Source organism: Chinchilla lanigera, unplaced genomic scaffold (assembly GCF_000276665.1).
Source record: "Chinchilla lanigera isolate Chin_1 unplaced genomic scaffold, ChiLan1.0 scaffold00032, whole genome shotgun sequence".
NCBI classification, from domain to species: Eukaryota; Metazoa; Chordata; class Mammalia; order Rodentia; family Chinchillidae; genus Chinchilla; species Chinchilla lanigera.
Window position 1 is genome coordinate 9,333,233 of NW_004955433.1, and position 19,638 is coordinate 9,352,870.

At 41.3% G+C, this 19,638-nt stretch overlaps 1 long non-coding RNA gene across 2 annotated transcripts; it reads left to right on the forward strand.

Annotated features, from left to right (window-relative positions):
* Positions 1-353: 353 nt before the first annotated feature.
* LOC102021271 lies at positions 354-19,103 on the forward strand. 2 transcript variants are annotated; one of them, XR_261576.1, is made up of 5 exons: positions 354-421; positions 2,273-2,366; positions 6,249-6,420; positions 13,263-13,366; positions 18,678-19,103. It is a non-coding gene; the product is annotated as an uncharacterized LOC102021271 (long non-coding RNA). The 2 variants fall into 2 exon arrangements; XR_001234712.1 differs by lacking the exon at positions 6,249-6,420.
* The last annotated feature ends 535 nt before the right edge of the window (positions 19,104-19,638 follow it).

Below are 19,638 nucleotides of genomic sequence, written 5' to 3' on the forward strand. Positions count from 1 at the left end.
GAAGGCCTGGGGTGGTCCTCAGTTAAGACAGATTGTAGCCAGCATTGGGGGCTCACAGGGAGCAGGAAGCAGAGAGGGGAAGAAGCCCCAGGATTGGAGAGAAGAGCCTGAGAGTGACATCACAGGGCCGGACACCTCTGCAGGGTGCTGTCCCCTCAGTGCGTGCAGCCCTTGCAGGAGTAAGGAAGTTCTTTCCCCAAATTGCCAGGCCAGGGTGGCCAGAGCACATCGACTATATTCATGATGGGCCGGGGAGTGGCGTGTGGCGAGCAGACACTCAGTATCTGGCTTCATCTGTGACACGCAGTGTTTGAGGTGAACAAGTGCAGCTAGCAGGCTGCGGCGGGGGGGGGGGCAAGGGGTGTGGCAGTCTGGGGTGCAGTCTGCAGATGCTAGACGGAGCTGGCATCCTCCTGGCCAGGTAACATGGGCACGGGTTCCCTGGCACCTGGAAATGTCCAAAGGGCATAGAAATAGTGGTAAAGTAGACTAAAATTCTCGCTAATTCAGTAGGGAGTGGTGGAGAAAGGCCTGGACGGTGCCTGGCTGTAACACCAGCCTTCGGGAGGCTGAGGCAGGAGGATTACACATTCAAAGCCAGCCTCGTCTCAATAGTGAGGCTTTATCTCAAATAAATAAATAAATAAATAAATACAAATTTAAAAATGAGTTAACTCATTATGTTCCACAAATTGCCTGTTGGTGTCCAGCTGGTTTCCTTCTCTAGTCTTTTCTTCGCTCAGCATACACTGGGCTCAGTTTTGTGATAGGAACAGAAAGGACAGAGGAGAGCTGAACGGGTGTGCTCATCTCCTGGGCAGGAGGGCTCCCGAGTCCTGGTTGAACAGCCCGAGAGAAGTTCATGGGTTGTTACCCTCTTCTGCCCTCCCGCTCTGTGCTGAAGCAGTCACCATCGCTCTGGGGAACGCCCTCAGCTCCCATGGTCTCCCTCACACCCCTCTGACTGGCTCCTTGTGCTTCCAGCCGGTTCTGTATATCTGAGGGGCATTCCTTGCTGACCAGTGTCTTCCTTAAACATATTCCCCTGGGGCACAAAGGTCTTCTGTGAAAGGAAGGCTGCCCAGCCAAGAATGTCTAGGAAATTCTCTCTCTGGGCTCTTTTCACACCCTGGCAAACTCAACACTCTCAGATGTTCTTAAGTGATGAGGTCTATTTAAATTTGTTTACCCAGGCACTCAGTCTTTCATGGTCACAAGGTAGTTTGTCCCACAACACTTACTAATAGTTTTCCATTTTTCTTTCCCATTACAATTCCCATTTTCTTTTTTTGTTTTATTTTTCTCCATAGAATTTGGCACTGTTTGAAATTCATCCTTCTGTATGTATGTATGTATGTATGTATGTACTTATAGAATAGCACCAGCTCTCATATCCACAGATTCCACATTTGCTGATTCAACCAATCATGGACCAAAAATATTTTTTTAAAAGAATGTGTTTGTACTGAAAATGTAGGAATTCTTTTCTTGCCATTATTTCCTAAACATTACAGTATAACACCTACTCACATTTATGTTGTGTTAACTATTATAAATATCCTAGACATCACTAAATATAGAGAAGGCTGTGTGTAGGTTCTATGCAAATACTACGCCATGTTATATAGGGAACTTGAACATCCATGCATTCGGGTGTTCATGGAAGGTCCTGGAGCAAATCCATCATGAATTTGGTGGGATTATTGTGTTCTATTTTTTCCTCTTCATACTCCCATTGGAATTAAAACTTTATGGAAGTAGATGCACACACACACACACACACATGCACACACACAGAGGCCTAGAGCACTATAGTGTCTCTAACATGGTGGATCATATCTAGTGTGAGAGCTTAAACCACCATTCTTTCTTCTGTCTGTGTTAAACAACACAGGGTAAAGTAAAGATAACTTTGATGCTAATTCAGGAGCTACTGGTACCTGAGAGTCACCTCAACACATTTACTTTTTATAACTCACAGTGTACTCATCAAAGTTTGCTGTATATGTGACCTTATTTGTAATAAAAGGGTCTTCAGAGATGTGATTAAGCACCTCTGGACTAGATCATTTCTGGATCATCCAGACAAGCTCACTGTATCCATTACTCCAAAACTGTTTTGGTATAAAGTCTGTCTTATTCCACCCACTTTCCTACCTTGTAAGACTCACCCAAAAGTCACTCAGCCCTGGTTCTAAAGACCTATACATACTGTCCAGTGCTCGTTGTTAGTGCAGTCAATCTGATAAACTTGGTTGTGCTCACTCAATAGGGCTTTTGGTGTTCCACGCAAGGTCAGCAATTGACAGTTCAGCTATGGAGTAAGGATGAATCTTGTCAACAATGAATCCAAAGAACTGGCTTTGGTAAGTAGTTTTGTTACGGGTCAACAAAGGTTTGTCAACTAGGAATTTAGGGCCTTTTTGGTCCTGCTTCCTGCCATCTGCTGGACTGTTGTCATATCAGATCTTCTTTGACCTTGGCTTGTACCAGTGCACTGTCCCAGAGTGTTACTATCTATTAAGGCCTTCCCAGCCATCATCTTTTGGTTAAAGTCCCACAGCTCCATATATTTTCTCACACCACTGTTTAAGGGATGGCTCACTGGCTGCTTAATCCATCTACCACATATCTCTTGATGTCACAGACTACATGTAGGGCCTGTCCATCCACTGAGAAGATTCCTAGATCCAGTGATCAGTGACTCACTCAAGTGAGAACAGAGCCTCACTTTTCTCGTTGGTCACATGGGAATCAGGACCCTTCCTCTGCACTTGGAAATTTGAAACACTGCACTGCATTATCTCAGTGTTAGGAAGGTTAGAAGTATGGAACCCATGTCATAATGGGCTATACTACCCCTGAAGGTTCTAGGGGAGAATCTTGTTGTCCCTCTTTCAGCTTCTGGTGGTTCCAGGCATCCCTTGGCTTGTGGCTACATCACTCCACAAAAACATACGGGCTTTTACTCGTGACTGTTTTATCTTCACATGACCTTGTCTTCTCATGTATCTCTCCTCTGTGCCTTTTATAAGTATGCTTGCCATTGCACTTAGGGCCTTCCTAGATTATCCAGGACGATCTATTCTGGAGGTTCTTAAACACATCTGTGAAGACCATTTTATTCCAAGTAAGGTCACATACACAGGTTCTGGGAGTTAGGACACAAAGCATCTTTTACAGAGACCACCATTCAATCTACCATGGGTCATTAGAATTAAATCCAGTGATTGTTAAGAAAGAAGTAAAACACTTCTCAGAGGTACAGAAGGTAAAAATCATTGTTTCTAAAGGTATTGAGTTTATTTCTTAGAATACTTTCTTTTAAACATATAGATATCTCATGCAAAAGGGTTTGGAATTGTTTCTCTCCCTTTGATTTCCACCTCTGAAATCCATTTCTTGTCCAGAGCTTTTAATCATTTTCAGAACAAAGTATTCAAAGTCTCTGTGGACCAGGCAGGCCATGCTTTTGTGGTCTCACCTTTCACACCTGTCTACCAAGCTGTGATTCTTCTGCATCCTCTAAACACACAGCACCATGCATCTGGACGCTAGGATTTTGCTGAAGGACCTCAAAAGCATCAGCTTGTGACTTCCTCCCAATTCCCTATCCTCTCTGCTTTCTAACCCCATTGTAGGATGTACTTGCCTTCTTTAAAGGTCTGTTATGCTTTTCTGGCTCTGGGCCCCAGTTGTCCTACGTTGGTTTACCAGGGGTGTTATAGAGTGAGCAGCTGAAATAGAGAAAGTTCTTTCCTCAAAGTTCTGGAGGCTGGAAGTACGCAATCAGCATGATGGCAGGCGGCTTGCATTCCGAAGCCTCTGCCCTTGGGTGGTGGAAGATGCCTGTCTCTTGACATGATCTTTTCTGTATTCGTGCTTGTGTCATGATCTCCTCAGAAGGACTCCAGTCAGACTGGAGCAAGGATCAGCCCTCTTTTCACATCAGCACCTCTTTCAAAGCTGTGTCTCCAGATACAGCCACATTCTGGGGCACCGGAAGTTTGAATTTTGACATAAAAACAGCCCAATTGTTTGTACCTCTGTTAACAGACCCTCAGTGACACAGAGGCCTTATTGTTTCCATCTGCTCCTTCTCCAGCCTCATCTGTTTTCATTGCCTGTGTCACCTCCGCCATCTCTTCTCCTTGTCCTGCTTTCCTTCCTTTTCCAGCTCTTTCTCCTCCTTGGCTTGCTCCTTCTTCATAAGAGGTAGCATTCTTCACCTGTGAGATCTCATTTATCCCAAACAACATCTTATAGGAGACAGTGACACTATCGCCTTTTAGTGTGAGTTAGGGAGGCTGGTGGCCTTTTAATCCACATGTGAGATAGTGAGGCTGAAGTTCAAATCCAGACTCTTCCCTTCATAAAATGCAGCCTCCTTAGACCCCCTCTGCCCTACACAGTGGGTATTATGACTTGCGCACAGTGGGACTAATACAATGTGTGCTCAATTGATGAAACAAGGTTGATTTGTCATTTAAAATATTTTAAAAATAACAAAGGAGGGTAAGAAAATCAGATCATTTGAGCCCAAGCTATTCGTGCATCTGAAAATTGCAGCAAAAGCATCTAAGCAGCATGTTTGTTAGTGGTCTGTGGGTTAATTAGTAGGTGCATGCTTGCTTCTGTGGAAATAAGACCTCATTATCCTGTCTTTTTTATTTCAAGCCTGACATTTATGAAAGGTGAACAGATATCTTATCTGTAAGAGCAGCCAACCACTGCAGGGCTCCTGCCTTGACAAAAATACTTCTCCTTGTGTTTGTTTTCCTGGGAGTCTACACTCATGGCTATTTGGCAAGACTTTATTAAAACATGAAACTCCAGATTGCAGATGGGAGGCAGTGATCTGGCAGCACCATCAAAGCTGCTGAAAGAAAGAGGGGAGGATCTCTCTTGGCAGCAACTTCTTTGATGGTGTCCTGGGGAGGGGCTGCTTTCCCTCTCCGAGACCCTGGGATGGATAAGGAGCAGGGTACTGCTGGGATTTCTGGTGGTCACTCCCTGTATGCACATCTGAAGTTCAGAGATCTTTGGGGCTTAAATGGGCGACAGTCCGATCACACGCAGGTGTCGCTCCTCATCTGCTGCCTGGCCGCACCGTGACAGCACATTTTCAGAAAAGTCTTTGGCTATTTATGTCCTCAAAATTGTAGTTGTGCTTCTCCGTTCTGAGCTTCTAGGCAACTCTCCCCAGTGAGTGGCTTTTGGCAGCTAATAATAATGAAAACGGCTCATATTTATTGAGTATATAATGTCTTCAGCACAGTTCTGAAGGCCATCAATCCCTGAAGCACTGCTATGAAACAGATATAATTACACTGAAGCTAAAGCAATAGCTGGATCTTGATGCGGCAGGACTTCCTCGGTGAGTGCAGATGTCAGAATGCATCCCACTGCACAACTGTAACGGCAGGTACATGCACATAAATCATGAAGTTGATTTATAAATTATATGGATACTCCTGAAGTGCTTACTTCCTGGCCAAGCCTAATTCTTGATGCTTTAGGTACAGTGTCCCACTGAGTCCTCACAGCACCCTATGAGGTCAGAATTAGCATTATCCCCAGTGGGCAACAGGAGACTGAGAAGCTGCCCCAACTTACATTGCTGTGAAATAGGATGGTGGAGATTTGAACTCAGTTAACCAGATCTACCTTGTTGGTGAACATTGTTGGGTCAGGAAGCCCTTCTAGAAACCATAGAAAGCTACGGCTCTTGGCAAGTCCTAGACAAAATGCTTTAAGGAAAAAAGTAATGGGTTATGTTGTTTGTCTGTGTTTGTCCTGTGTCCCCAGTGTCTGATATTTAATAGATGCTCAACAAATGCATGTTTGATGAAACATGTGGCAACGTGTTATTGTGGTTTCAAGCATGGCTCCAGGGTCATACTGCCTGGGTTGGAATTAAGGTTCCATTCTTATTAACAATAGGAACCCAGGGCTTGGGCTTCTTATCTAAAAAGGGGGGCAATAATAGGCCCTTGTTTTGTTGTAAGGATTAAAGAACTAATTCTGTAGTATTTAATACAAAGGCTAGAGTACATGAAGTTCTCAAATGTTTTGTTGCTAATAATTTTCTATCAAAGGAATGATAGCTTTTTGTAATATTGAAATCACATCAGTGCCAAAGGCAAGAAAATTCTTTGCATCTTCCTACAGAATCACTGTAGGATCAATTAGCCAAATGGTATTTTCTGAACGCTTACTGTGAGCATGGATTTATTTTCTGATTTTAGCTGCATTTGGAGTTGTACACTACATGCTTTTGTACTTGAGAAGCTGAAAATCTACTTTGAAAGTGAAGATACAGATGCCCAAGTGTGCTATGTCTGGAGCGTCAGAAGCCCGAGAGCGGATCATCCAAACCAGACACCGATGTGTCTCTTCACAGCGTCCTTGGGAGGCTTGGTGAATGAAGTCCCAATATTCTATGACTTGAGTTTTAGTGCTTACCTTGTATGAATGCCTTAACTTGCAGGAGAAAAGTGAAAAATAGGACAATATCCCTCAAACATGTACACTCAGCCTCATTCCCACCACCCAGCTTTAGTGTAATTCTCAGCCCCTTTGTCCCATCACACCCTCTACTTCTTTCATGTCTGTTTTCTCCCTGCCTTCGGTCTAACCAGTGTCCTAAACCCTGCTATTGTTTTGCTTGAAAAACTCTGAACAAAACCCCTTGAAGGAACAATGGACTTCAGGGCTGGGGTGGAGAAAATTCAGGATGTGGCTTGATCACCTTTTGATACCAGAAAGAAAGAAATTGATCAAAAAACTATAGAAGTGTATCAGAAGAGCATGGAAGTCAATGTGAAGAGGTTTCAATAGGCAAGATAGGGGCTGGGGATATAGCTCAGTGGCACAGCACCTGCCTGGCAAGCCCAAGGTCCTGAGTTTGATTTCCTGCACACACAAAAAATGTAGGAGCAGAAAGTGGGCTTGGAGTTACATAATATATAGTGAGAGTGTCATGTCATAAAAATAAGTAGGTATCCATATCATGTCCATATTGATCTAAATAAATGATTGAGTAGGTTCTGTTGGGGTTCCTGGCTCTGCATCCTTTGTACATACTGCGCTTCTTGTCCTGCTTTCTTAGTGAGTATTTATGTGCTTTTGAAGACCAAGCAAGGAGAAGGATTCCTCTTCTGGAAAGAATTTCTGGAGTTTTTGAGCACAGTTGGTCTCCTCTTTCTGTCCCCCATCTCCTGTGTTATGTGTGCATTTCTTTTCTGGTTCTCCCTGCACTATATTGGAAGGGGTTGGTTAGTCTGTGTCCTTCCACAACCTGTGCATATCTGGAGAGAAGCTACCATGTCTTGGTTATCCTGCATCCCTGCATATGTCACAGGGCCTGAAATAGTAGTATTGTGCACCCCAAAGGCAAATGTCCTTATGTTTTGTTCCTATCTCTATTCCAGAGTTTAATATAGTGCTTGGCATGGTTTAGATCAAGACAACATGTAATATGCTTAATAAACATTTGTTATTTGTAAAAATGAATAGATGGTTCCTAAAGGATCTTTCTAACTGTTTTGTCTGGGATTCAATAAAGCTAAAACTGAAGAGTGTGAGCAATCATTGCAATGATCCTTGGGGCAACTGAGAGGTGAATTCTGTGTTGGGAAGTGAAAACAAAGGGTTGTTGGGAAGTGAAAACAAAGGGATGTACAATGGCTACATCCAAACATAACAAAGAAGAGGAAAGTAATGAGAACTTTAGTAAAATGGAGCCCACATCACACTATGGCTGAGCAGTTTTTATGTCCATTCTTTAGAACTGCCTTGCCATGTAAGTTCTCTTTGTCATCTCTCTCCTAAGTGAGAAAGGCAAAGGATTGCAAGGCTGGATACCAAATTTAAAGTCTCAACACATGCCAGTGTGAAAGATGAGGCTGACTCCTCCTTCCTGCACTGGTTAGCTTGCCCTTTTGCTCATCCTGAATTGCTTTGTGTTTCTCAGACTTAGGGTGATACTGTGAGAGGAGGGGATCAGTGGAAAGAAGGGGCCATCTGGAAAGGAAGTTCAGATTTGGAGATGGAAGCAGAGACCCTGAAGATAGCTGAGGCTGTAAGGAGAATGTAACAGAGAGAGCATAAATGAAACAAACTGAGAATTAAGAAATCAAGGCTAAATGACCATTCCCTAGGTTCAAACTTGGAAATTGTCTTCCTCCATAAAGGAGGAAAATTGAAGTATTGATTGCATTTATTTTCTCATGACACAAAAGGTAAATTAATTCTTTTAGAGGAGAAAACATGTTTTTATTACATACTGAGTAATTTCCTTTGAAAAAGAAAACCATTTTTTTAGAGGCACTGGCAGTAAAACTAGATCCTCCCCCCACATCTTAGATGAGAAGGTGTGTCATTATTCATGCATAATCTGATTCCAAATGATTCCTTGTTTACAGTTTGTTCTTTGTATTTCCTTATGTAAGCAGGAATTAATACACCCAGACATGAAAGAAATGAGTTAAATTATTTTTACTGCTTGTCTTTAGGACATATACTATGTCTTCTTTAACTTCCAGTGACATGCAAAACAGTCCAAGGAAAGCACAAATACCTATAGAAACAGAGAAAAATATCCTAAGGAGTGTATATGTATTTATGAGCTTGCCTCGTTTATTCCTCCCTGGGACTTGCTGGTCTGTCCCTTCCTCACACCCACTATATGCTCACCCTGGTGCGCAGTCTCAGACAGCCGCTCAGGTGAGCTGAAAACAAGATGTACCTCCAGATGTGCAAGTTTTCTGCACATGTGGGGAGGGTGGCTCCCGGTGGGAAAAACCCTAGCTATTCAAAACCTTGGCATACCCATTCTAAAGCTGCCACCAAACCCTGGTGTGTGCACATAATAGGGTGAATATATTTGTGTGTTAATTTGTCAACATATATTTGATTGTTTTTTTTGTTTTTGTTTTCTTTGTTTTTCTTCCAGTACCAGGAATTGAACCCATGACGTTATGCTTGCCAGGCAGGCACTGTGCCACTGAGCTAAAACCCCAGCCTCAATTTGTCAACATATATTTGAGAGTTTCAAAGCTTAGCTGGGACTTTTAAAGGCTTTGGTTATTTCCACATCTTTATAGTTGTAACTAGAGCTTTAATGAACATTAGGGTACTGACTGTGATTCTTTTGGATAAATACTCAAAATTGAGATTGCTAAATTATAAAATAGTTCTAGGGAAATGTCATGTTGTCTCCCTAGTGTGAGAAGCTGAAAGAGTAAATAAGATCCATGATACTGTACAGATAGTGTAAAATGGGAATAAACTGTTCATTCAGAAGGAAAGAGAAACTTGGATGGGGAAAGGAGAAAAGAAGGAAGGGAAAAGCAAAAAGAAAAAAAATGTATAAAAGATAATTGGAGTAGTTGTATTACTAATTTCACTTGGTTCATTGGGCAGAAGGATCTGTGCTAATACTGTTTGGACAATTACATGCCAATATCTTGTACTCTGAGTAACTAATTGAAAGATAACAATACTTAATGTATTAGCCATTGTTACTCTCCTATATTTTGTATTGAAATTTTGTGTTTTTTCCTCTTTAAAATAAAAAAAGAAAAAATATTTCTAACTTTAATTTTTGAGGAAATTCCACACTATTTTCCATTCCTACTAATAAGGGACAAGGGTCTCAATTTGTCTGTACCCTCATTGACCCTTGTCCTTTTGTGTTTGGATAATGGCTGTGCTAATGGTACAAGGTGATTCCTCACTGTGATTTTGATCTGCATTTCCCCAGTGATTAGAAATATTAAATATCTTTTCATATACTTTTTGACTATTTGTATGTCTTCTTTGGAGAAATATCTGTTCAAGTCTTTAACCCATTTTTAAATTTGCCTACTTATTTTCTGCTATTGAGTTAAAGGAGCACCTACATATTTTGGAAATTAGACTCTCATCAAATGTATAGTTTGCAAATATTTTGTCCCATTTCATAGATTGCCTTTTTACACTATTGATGGTTTCTTTTGGTGTGTAAAGTCTTTTCAGTTTGGTATTTTCCTGCTAGTCAGTTTTTTTGATGTCATAGCCATGAAATTGTTGTCATGACCAATGTCATGAGGATTTTTCTCCTATGTCTTCTTCTAGAAGTTTTACAGTTTCACACCTTATATTTAAATTTCCAACAGTGGATGAACAGATAAGGAAATCACGCTTATGTAAAAACAACAGAAGGAGATCTTGTGATATATGAGAATGCGAATGAACCATGAAGACACTATGCTAAATGGAACAAGCCAGTCACAGAAGATCAAACACTGTGTGATTCCCTTACATCAGTATCAGGAAGAGTCAAACTCACACACTCAGACTGTACAGTGCTTATTACTGAGGGATTTGGGAAATGGAGAATCGGAAACTACTAATCAAGGGCACAAAGTTTCAATCATACAAATTGAATAAATGTTAGAAATCTGCTGTTACACATTTTGCTTTTAGGCAACAATATTATATTTTAAAAGTAAAAGTTTGTTAAGAAGGTAGATCTGCTGTTAAGTGTTTCTTAACCTCATATAAACCTTATTTTATATAATAAAATAAAAATAACCAAAATCCTTGATGATACAAAGGATGCTTTTGACTCTAGAGTGAGAAGATCAGGGATTAAGGACTTAGATTTAAGGAGGGACTCACTTTTAGGTGACAATCCTATACTTGTACCTCCCTGAGTGAGCACTTTCTTAAATTTTGGGGCTCCTCTTCCTACTTCACTGTAGTTTCAGCTCAAAACTGCCTGTAACTGTTTGAGTTTAAGTTCATTTTTATGTCTCTAGGTAATTTACATTTTCTAACTTACATTTCAGTGGACCACTTTGTACATATGATGTCTTCATAGAAATATGTTTCTATCTCTTTAATTCTTGTAACACACATTGCTTCTTTCTGTAGCCTTCATTATAAGAAAACACAGAAGCCATTTTTATTATTTGATGTAGAGATGAAATAGATAGCATATCTTTGAGAGGGATTATCAACTGTGGCAGTAACAGGGCTGTAAAGTTTGACCTTATGAATCCAGAATACGATAGCCGCTGGGAACTTGAGGCTTTCTGTCTCCCCGGGTCTGTCTCCTCATTCCATCACCTCCTTGAACTCTCTTTGAAGGAATAAACTGGCTTTATTTTCTCTCCAATTCAAATAAAGTTTATTCCTTGTCATCTGTTAGTAGGTCTTAGGTTCAGGGGACAGTTGAACCTTACGCAGCTTGATACCATGGTGAAACTATGAAATATAGTAGCAACTTATAAGAGCTTTACCAAGTGTCTCTGTGCTCTAAGCAATCATTAACTCTTCACCTCTGTACCCACCTTGGGGCCAGTGCATGTGGAGCATGCTTGTTCTATGAGTGCTGCTCTGTTCTTTGATGACTGTGTTTCCCACGTGGTGGGGAGACTCTGGGGCCAAAAGCGTATATCTACTTGGAACTTATGTCCCCTCTTTTAGATAACACCAGGGGTGCTCATGACCTTCACTTATCCTTTCTATGGCTGCATACATCTTTTTCCTGGGTCTATCCTCCTGAAGGAAGATGGTGCCACCAGTGAGTGAACCTAAGCCCCATGAAGGTGCTATAGTGTAGATCTGGAATGTTTTCCAAGGACATGTATATTAAATGCTGAGTCCCCAGCTGGATGTTACAGATAGGAGGTGAAAAACTTTAAGAGATGGGCCCTAGTGTGAGATCTTTCATTTGCTATGAACATACACTGGAAAGGGAGACTGGGACCCAGATACTCTCCTTTCCTGGCTGTAAAGTAACTCCCTACTATCATATGCTGCCTCACTACAGGCCCCAAATCAACAGGGCTATGTACTGACACCTTCAAAGCTGTGAGCTCAAATAAATGTTTTCTTTTCCCTATAAGCTGATAATCTCAGATTTTTTTTTTTTTTTGGTTTTTCTTTGGTACCGGGAACCGAACTCACGACCTTGCCCTTGCCAGGCAGGCGCTTTGCCGCTGAGCTAAATCCCCAGGTCCAATCTCAGATATTTGTTACAGTAACAGAAAGCTTCCTAACACAGGTAGTTATTAACTCAGCTAGTATACTGGATGGAGGGGTATCTGGAGCAATGGTAAGTAGATCCATCTTGCACTTGGAGGCTCTTTATACACTCTTTCTTTGGCTTTGCAAGTGTTAGGAATAGGCCTGCTTATCACAGTCCTATGAGGTTTTCTTATTATCTTTTTCCATATTATAGAAATCAAATCCAGAAAAGCCAAGAAACATTTCCAAGTACACAGTGAATCATAGAGCCCATTAACCACCTATTACGGATGTTAACTCAGAGTCTGACTTCAGAGCTTCCAACTTCAGCATTGTCCTAAGAAGCTATGATCCCACCCCTGAGACTGTTGCCACCCAGTGATTCAATAACACAGCTGAACTGATAGAAGGCAGAGCAGTGACCACTGAGTCTTCTGGGAACCAGACCCTCAGTGACTGTTTGATCCACTCTATCAGTTAGGGTTCTCCAGAGAAATAGAACCAAAAACCACCTATTACGGAGTATTAACTCCCATTATTATGGAGGCAGAGAAGCTTCTGGATTGGTCATCTGCACTCTGGAGACCCTGGAAAGCCAGTACCATGATACAGCCAGAAAGTCTGAGAGCAGGCCCGTAGTATAAGTGGTATTGATTCCAGTCAGGGACTGAAGTCCTGATGTCTTGGTTACTTTTCTCATTTCTGAAACACAATAATCAACACTCACATGTTAAAAGAGAAAAGGTTTATTTCAACTCACAGTTTGTAGAAGTTTCAGACCATAGTTGGTTGGTTCCAATGTAGGGTGGTATGGAGAGGGGCACCAGAGAGGAGAAACAGTCCATGGCAGAGCAGGTAGGAGGCAACAAGCCAGCAAGCAAGCAAGCAGCAGCAGCAGCAGCCACAGCCTGTCCTTTACATTCTATGCAGGCTATAAGCCTATTGATTGGTGCAACACATACTCAGTGTGGGATTCCATTGTCCATACCCAGAAGTATGTTAAGCTAATTTAGTTATTATAATCCTCAAATGCCAGTATCACACCTCCAAATCCAGCATCACACACTCATGATACAGTCACCCCTCCAAAGCCCCACCTATGAGTGCCTGATGCTTTGGGGGAACATCTAGATACAAGACAAAATACCTGTAAACTAGGAGTGATGAAGGCAAGAGAAGGTCAAAGCCCTGGCTTATATAGCCAGGCTGAATGAATTCCTTCCTTTCTCTTTTCTTCTATCCAGGACCTTGGTGGACTGGTTGATGCCCACCACATTGGGGAGGACCACCTGCTCTACTCAGCTCAACAATTCCAGCGCTAATCTCTTTTGCAACCACCCTCACAGAGGTACTGAGAAATAATGCTTAATTATCCCTCTGGGTATCCTGTGACCCAGCTAAGATAACACATTAAAGTAACCATCACAACCAGTCAGAACAACCTCAGCCTTGAGCAGTGTCCTGAAGATGTCCTCAAAAGTCAGGAATCACTTAGTTCGTTGTTTGATTAGGAGTTGATCCTGGAGGTAGCTGGAAAGATTTGAGGGAACCAGAAGATATAGTGGTTTCAGTAAGTCTGGGAAATAAAATGAGATGAACTAAGAGTATTTCAATAGATTCATGCTATTCAAAATGGTTTCCACTAGACTCATCTGAATACTTGAATAAATTAGAAATAAATAAAATTAAAATTTGTCCCTCCAGTCTTTCTAGCCACATGTCAAGTGCTCAGTAGCTCACATGCAGCTGGCAGTTGCCATAGTGAATAGCACAGAATGCATCATGGAAAACATTCTACTGAGCAGCATTGCCTTGCCAAGTCCTTGAAAGGCCTTTGCTACCATAATTGATATTTAAAGAACACCTTACCAAACTTTTTACCTTATTTCTAAGTGTCACATAATTTTTCTTACACAAAAACAAGATTAGAATTCAATAGTCAATATATTTGGGGAAGATTTGATTAAACAAATCGTGCTCTTGGTTTTTAAAGTCTTTAATATGTCAATGTGCATTTTGGCCATCCAGGAGGGAACTAGAGAAAGGCAATGTTTTCTCACTTATTTGGGATATATTATCTCTCTCCCCCACCCCTAGTATTTCTTGGATCTAGGGTTCTCTCTATGAGGTGCTCCATCTGATCAGGAGTATTTGTTTAGAGAATGAATATGAAGTGAGAGTTATCGAGATTCTTTTTCTTCGAGAAGCTACCTGCTATGTAAGAAGACAGATTACCTTGCAGCCTGTGTGCTGGAGAGGCCTCATGTAGGTGCTCTGATGAAATCTCACATTGCTAACAGTCATTCTTGTCAAGACCTCCAGACACAGGGAGCTACCTTGATCCTTTTGGACTAGACCATTATCCACTGAATATATCTGTGTGACATCCGTTGATGGCCAAGTAAATTGCTCAACCACAGAGTGTCCAAATCTTAGCGTTAAATAGTCCAGGAGGTATAGTAAAATAATACTGCTTTAAGCCACTAGGTTTTCACCAGCAGTTGCTTATGGCAGCAATTGTAACCAGAACAGAATTTCTTCAGCAAGAAATTAACAATCACCCTCAAAAAATTAAGAGTTAAAAATTGGTCATTTATTCATAGTCTATAGTTTATCTGAGTCCTCAAAATAACAAACAAAAGATGCTAGACACATTGTTTATTACAAAGATGGAACACCTTGGACTAAAGTTGATAAAAGGCAAAGCAAACTAGGAAGCAAATCTTGACTACGTTAGTTATCCACTGCTGCATATCAAATTATCCCAAAATGTATTAGTTTAACAGAAAAAATAATCTTCTAGTTTCTATAGGTCAGAAATCAGGATGTAGTTTAACTGTGTAGTGGATCTCTATATGTGAAATTGCAAATAAGGTGTCAGCTGGGTTGCAATCAATATGAACCTCAGTTGGAGAAGGACCCACTTCCACGCCTACTTTGCATATTCACCTTCAACCCTCCTTTGCTTCCATTTCCCTTCCTCCCTGAGGGGCAACTTTTCCAAGATCGTGCAGCATTGTTCTCTAAGGCACTGAGTTAGACTGCCACATGTTTGCTTCTAATAACTCTGTTTTCTTGGACAAATTCATGTGTTTTTGTGACCTTTCTGTCAACCCGTGAGTGTTTACGGATCTGAAGCAGATAGTGGAGATCTACTAACCTGCTCTGTTTTTTGATTGACATGTCTAAGGGACACAAAATTACATTCACTTTATCTTAGCAGCTGTTTTCTTGCTCCTCCCAGATCATGGGAAGCAAAGTAAGGTAATTCTCCCAGCCCAGCAGGAGGAAAAGATTCAACATGCACATTTCAGTGAACATAAATAATATTGCTCATCATATTTATAAGTTAAGGTTATAAGATTCAGTGGTATCATGGGGATAGCTTCTTAGATCCTAAAGTGAATGTAATCACAGGAAAAATAACATACAGTTCAAATCAGTGCCAGAAAATTCCCTTTAACTTCAATATTAAAATTCCCTAAATATAACAATTTTGTTTTGTGTATACCTTGTAGGCTCTCAAAAAATCCATCCCATTGACTTTTCTTTATTATGCATTGGCAGAGATTATCATTTATTCAACTGAGTCCCAGATGACATGGTTGGCTTGGTTTATTGCCCTTGTTTTACCAAAATATGCTTATTCAGTTATTTATGACCCAGCACGTCTACTAGTGCAAAAACATTCATGATATAGTTTTATTGCTATATTAGTCCATTTTCCATGATCATCATAAACTACTTAAGGCTAGGTGATTTGTAGAGAAAAATGTTTATTTAACTCCCACTTTTGGAGACTGAAAAGCCTAAAGAGTGTGGAGCTAGATTTGGTGATAATCCCCCTACCCCCAGCTAAGTCACTTTATGGTGAATTGCATCATGGCAGAAGTGTGCAAAAGGGAGAGATCACCTGGTGAGACAGGAACCCAGAGAGGGTGGAGAGTGACCAGGCTTGTTCTGTTATAACAACCTTGTTTGGAGAACTACCCAGGGATCCCAGGAGAGCTATGCTGGTTCCTTCTAAGAGCAGTGCCAAATGGCCCAATCTCTTTGCAGTAGGCTTCACCTCTTAAAGGTTCCACCATCTTCCAAAATTGTGACACTGAAGCCTAAACTTCCTAACCATGAACCCATGGGGACATGTGCAAACAACGTGCAAGTCATAGCATCTGCTTATTTTTTGTTTGTTTTGTCAGCGTATAAGTCATCTTTCTATTGCTGTAACCAGATACCAGATATACACATAATTTAAAGGAGAAAAGGTTTATTTTGGCTTATGTTTTCTGATGGTTCAGTCTATGACTCTAAGGCAGAAACACCATGACAGAGGTCCTGGTGCAGGAAAGTTGCTCAACTTTAGCAGCCAAGAAGTTGAGAGAGAGGGAAAGAGCTGGAGAAGAAGGAGTACATGACCAGATATAGTCCTCAAGGTCACACTCCAATGACATGCCCAAAACTGTGCTTTAGTAGTTTCCTCGGCACCTCTCAACCAGTCAGTTGACAATTAAGATTAACCATCACAATCAATACCAATGCAAAAAAGTGGAAACTACATGCAATCTCAGAAAATGTAGTTCAGGAGTTGGTAAACATACTCTATAAAGAAATAAATAGCAAATAATTTAGGCTTTGCAGACCTTATATTTCCTCAATAATGATATTTCAACTCAGTATTAGATCATGAAAACAGACAAAACTTAAATGAAGGGTCATAGCTGCGTGTCAATAAAACATTTTTTTGAAAAAGATGTGGTGAGCCGGAATTGGACTGTAGGTCATGGTGTAGTTGAGTATTACTTGCCTATTCTACCTTGTGTTGAATATTTTTATAATCATCCATCCATCTATCCATCCATCCATCCATCTATCCATCCATCAATCCACCCACCCACTCATCCATCCATACATCCTCATCTATCCACTTACTAACTTCTAACCTATTTCTTGAGGGCCTACAGAACACATGAAGTGCAGACATCCATACTAAGTGGAGCATCTTTGCTTTTTCATTTGATGCTGAACTGAGAGGGCACATGGTAATTGCAGCCTTGTACTCCAGCTGTTGCTGAGATTACAGAAGCCGAGGCAGGTCCCCAAAGTCAGGACATCCTCCATTTCACATCTAATTGCCCCTTACACCCACCTTCATTCCAATCTGTCTCTTTTACTTCTTAATTCCTCCTTGAGCTGCAAGGAAGAAAAACAAACAAATAAGCAAATCTTTTTAAAACTGTAGCTGCAAGTTAAGAACGCTTTGCCCAGGGCAGGAATATGGAGTGGTGAGACAGAGGGGCTGTTTAAAAGGTACCCACTGCACCTATGCAGCTTCCAGAGCTTTTCTTTTCAGACCTTGCCAGAGGTGAGAGATTCCCTTAGCACTTGTTGTATACTTAACGTTACTATAAGAACTTTTGTTGTTCCCAAGCTCTCTAAGTGTTGATATTTGCTCCCTCTGAGAAAATGTTAAAGAGCTCCCACTATCCCCAGAATCATGCTCTGATTATTCAATCTAGAAGAACTTTTAAAGTCTACCATAGTTTGTAGAAATCACACAAATGACAAATGACTAGAACTCAGAGCTGAATCGAAGATGTGGTATCAGGCAAGCCCTTGAACACTGTAGAATAAAGGATGGAGGCATAGCCATGAAAGATCTGGATTAATCTCTAATGTAGTACAGACAAATTGGCAGGTACATGTGAAATTCCTAGTATGAAAATGATAGATCTTTCTTGGGACCCACTGTTTGTCTTCCTCTAACAGTTCTGAGGATTAAGACAGCAAGGGTCATTGCATGCAGGGACTTGAGCTTGCCACCCCATTGCAAGATTGGCTCCACCATGAAGTGGCCTCTATCCAGTTACTGGCTGCTCCTTCTAATCTGTGCAGAGAGATTTGAAGGCCCTTTGGTTTAAACAGGTGCTGAAAGGCAGGGAAAGCCAAAATATTTTGTTCTTTCTGGGTCATGAACTGTTTGCTGTTGAAAACATCTGTATGGACAGGCATACAGGCTAAACATAACAGAAGCTCAGCGAATGATGATGGCAGTCTTTTTGGAGGGAGCCCCTTGAGGACCCCAATAAAGTCGATTTCTTCAGCACAAGCCCGTTGCTTTGGTTCACAGTGACAGGCAATGAATTATCCATGTTGGCTAAAAGGGCAAGGTCACCTCATAACAACATTGCCCATATGCTGCAGCTAAATCAAGCCTGTCCCCAAATATCTTTTGGGGAAGATGTGCGGGTGTGTGTGCACGTGTGTGAGCGTGTTCAGAGTGAGGTGATGATGTAGGCCCGCTTTCAGAAGCAAAAATCACCATAATTAGAGGAAATGCTACAAGTTCATTTCCGCAAAAGAGGGGAAAAAAGAGGCAAGTGAGAGAGAAGGCGCTTAAAGACTAGATGTTTAGACAGGCCTGCAAGCCCCCTTGTGACCTTGCTCTGATATTTAACAAAACATTAATCTTCTTGCCAGCAATTATAAAGGATACAGTGATGTCGCTGGCTCTCAGAGAGTGAGTAATAGTAATTCCATTGTTCCCCTTTATTTATGCCTTGGCTGTACCAGGCAGATGAGGTAAGTTGGGGCTTTGATATGTTATTATTCTGCACTGGCAATACAGAAAGGATGCTTACACAAATATCTGTCTGTTTCAGGGCACTGTTTCACACCTCCTTACAACTACGGATCAAAGCGTCTCAACATTTTATTATGAAATCATGAAAATCCTCCTCCACTTTGCATATGAATTATAGTCTTTTTTTAAACCACCAGTATAGCCCAGTGACAGTGGCTTTTGAACAGCTACAGGGAACAAGGTGTTAGATATTTATTCCTTGAAGGCTGTGACTAGCGGGATAAAATCGCTGAATGTGGCCTGCCAGGGTACTCTCCAAGATCTCCAGCAGACACAAAAGCTTGGGGGTAGGGGACCCTTGGCACTACAAAGAGGACAGTGATTTTTCCTCTTGTCGGGAAACAAAATTTGGTGTGAAAGCTTCCATGTAGGAGCAAGGAAGAAAGGAAAAGATACACACTTTGTACCTTCAAGTTAAACAGAAAAGAAGACACCTTCACCTTCCTAAAATAAAATTAAATCTTTATCCCAAGATGGGGGTGGTGGCTGTGTTTCTTATAAATGATAACTTCTAAATTGTCGCTCAGGCCTTGTGTTCCCATTGATCTGGCAGTCAGGGAGAAGCAATTGCTTCTTTTGTGGGATTAGCATATCAACTGGGTATCTTCCTTTTTAGTTGGCCTCTTTCTCTGGGGACAATCAATAATCTCCTCTGGAATGTGGAGGTGGGAGGGAAGTTGCCTGACAGTTTTGATGTCTGCAGGATATACTTGTGCCTGGTTGTCTGGATTCTTTTACTTGAGGGTTTTGTTTCTTGCATGGATCTGTGAAGAGTGTGGATGGCAAGAAATCAAAGTACTCATGTTTTAGTGAAGAAGGTTTCATTTGGGATGGGGAAGAGCACTCTGCAGTTGTGGAAAATGGAGTGTATTTATTTATTTGTTTACTTTTTTTTTTTTTTTTTTTGCAGTACTGGAGGTCAAACTCAAGGCCTTGTGCATGCTGGGCTAGCACTACCTCTGAGCCACATCCCATCCTCA